This window comes from Panthera leo, chromosome D3 (assembly GCF_018350215.1).
Source record: "Panthera leo isolate Ple1 chromosome D3, P.leo_Ple1_pat1.1, whole genome shotgun sequence".
Taxonomy (NCBI): domain Eukaryota; kingdom Metazoa; phylum Chordata; class Mammalia; order Carnivora; family Felidae; genus Panthera; species Panthera leo.
In genome coordinates this window covers 53,941,163-53,943,841 of record NC_056690.1, presented here as the reverse complement: position 1 = coordinate 53,943,841, position 2,679 = coordinate 53,941,163, and positions in this window count along the sequence as shown.

Below are 2,679 nucleotides of genomic sequence, written 5' to 3'. Positions count from 1 at the left end.
ACATTAAAAAAATTTTTTCTAAAAAGGAGAAGAAGAATATAAAAGCTCTTGAGATCCAGAACTTGGAGAGCCCACTGTTCTAGGAGTCAAAAGTTTTCTTGTTGATCACAGTTGCATGTTCAAACAAATTCTAAACCCAGCTCACATACTGAAGGGCCAATGTAAGAAAACAAGAGAGTGGTGAGCTTTGGCAAGAGGGAAAGGGAGCTGCCTTACCACCCCTCCCTATCCTGGGACAGGACGACACAGAAATGTTGAGGTTGCACATGGAAGATCATTCCCATCGGGTGTTTCCAGTGGGTTCCTAGGCAATCACTCATGAGGCCACTACACTTGCTCCCCCTCCTCCCGGGAATGATCAGGAATTTGGAAAGCTATCTCTGTTTGTTGTGCTCCTTTTTGTGGATATTATTATACTTCCAGAGGAGCCTGAGTTAATTCCCCTCTTTGAAAAACAAAAACACAAACATGTCACCAGTTAGACTTTTAACAAAATAGTGATTTATAGTATGTCCAGCTATTTACAGAGAAGATCCATTTACAGAAGAACAAGGCAGTTGTAATATATTCTAGGTGAAATCCATGATGAAGAATCCTTTGTAATTTCATTTGCTGGCCATATTGTTGAGTTAATCTTCAAAATGCATGCTGCTAAAAAGGGAAAGAACAATTGATGATTTAATTTTTAAATTTAAAGACTGCCATTTAAATGAATCACAAGTCTAATTTTTAAATGAAGTGCCATCAACTGGCTCCTGGCATCCGCCCAGCTGGTGGACTGCCCCAGCCTAGTCTCCAGGCAGATGCACTGGTCTGGCCTGCTCATATAATTCAGATACTAAAACATTAAAAGGAGCACACAGTGCAGCCTCAGAAAGAAGGGCATTCTGTTTGGAGACCTAAACTAGATCTGGAGGTTCTGTTATCAGTGAATTCACTGTAGAAATGCCTAGACTGAGGAAAATATAATTTGGTTTCTTGCTCTTGGGAATACGGTGGTCAGGGGTGTGTGTGTTTGTGTGTGTGTGTGTGTGTGTGTGTGTGTGTGTGTGTGTTTACTTAATGGCCCTACCATGACCCAATTACTCTGATAATTTTCCCCTTTCTTGATTTAACTTCCTTCTTTCTTTCTCTTCTCTTTATCATTTTCTTTAACTCCTTCCAGTTTTTGCTTCATAAATCCGCCCTTATAATAGCATTTATATTTTCCAGTTTCCAAAAGAATAACATGGTGGTCCTATCCACCAGCTACTGTCCTCTCTTTTCTAACCACGACTCTAATTTTCACGTGCATCCCTACTGGCCCAGTGTACCATGCCTGCAGGTACAGCTTCCACCACGTTGGCCTACTAGGTCATTGGCCAATCTGTCCCTTCTATTTTGAGTCATAAAGTAAGCTGGAAATACATGTCTGAAAAGCAAACACAGCAAAACACCTGTATACATTTTAAGTACTTTTCTAATAAGCTTGTGAAATAATCGGGCCATTGCTTTACTATTAGCTTTAAACACTTCCTGACGTTGAGGAAAAGTGAGAGCCATGTATAGAATAAAACCGTATGCTTTCTGTTCCTTATCATTGTCCATCTTTTACCTAACTTTGCAAATTTAGTGTCTCAATACCAGTTTTTCCATTCAAAAAGTCATAGTCTTAAAACAGTATGTCTTCAATAACCATTTTTCTGGTTATGGGGCAACCCCCATCCAATGGCTGTTGATGAGGGAGAGTAAAACAGCCTGGCCCCCTTGCCTAAATTCAGGACACTATCCCAGCTCCAGAGACCCTCGTAGCAGGGCCGAGGCCTCAAGTGCAAGGTCACCACAGTGCAATCTCACCCTCTGCCCTGTCCCGCTTCTCTCACTCTGTTACTCCTTTACTCTGTGTTGCCGGGAGCACTGTCTCACGGGGAATCCAATCTGAGACCTTCAAGAGGCTATTGACATTTTAGAGACCTTCTGAGGCAAGACTTTAAACCCTCTACTTGAAAATCTGGACTCACTTCGGTGGCTCAGTCGGTTAAGCATCTGACTTCGGCTCAGGTCATGATCTCACGGTTCATGGGTTCAAGCCCCACATTGGGCTCTGTGCTGACAGCTCAGAGCCTGGAGCCTGCTTCAGATTCTGTGTCTCCCTTTCTCTCTCTGCCACTCACCTGCTCATGCTCTCTCTATCTCAAAAATGAATAAACATTAAAAAAAATTTTTAAAACATCTGGCCTCAAGGTTAGTTACTGCACATGAAGCCAGAATGAACTGGAACGTTTTTTTAATGGAAAAGCATCAAACATGCCAGCACTCCCTTCCAACAAACCTGAGCTCAATCACCCCTGAAATACCTTTAGAACAAAAACACTTATCACCTGTCACCTCTAACAGGAAGGTTGGAACTTATGGCAAAATCAGTTTTGCCTCTCAGAAGGGTCACAGACCCTCATCCCAGAAAAAATGTACAACCAGACACAATTTTAGATACAAGTCCAGGAGGATATAAACTCCTCCCCCAAAGCCTTCATGGACTCCAAGAACCGTTGACTTATAGCGAAGGTAACAGGAATGTATAGTTTCAAAGCTGTTATCCAACATAGGGAATAAAGAGATTTTTTTTTAAAGTATGTAAGAAAGTCCTAATTCTTCTGCATATGATTTCATCAGTAGGTTTTGAATAACCAAATACCAGGC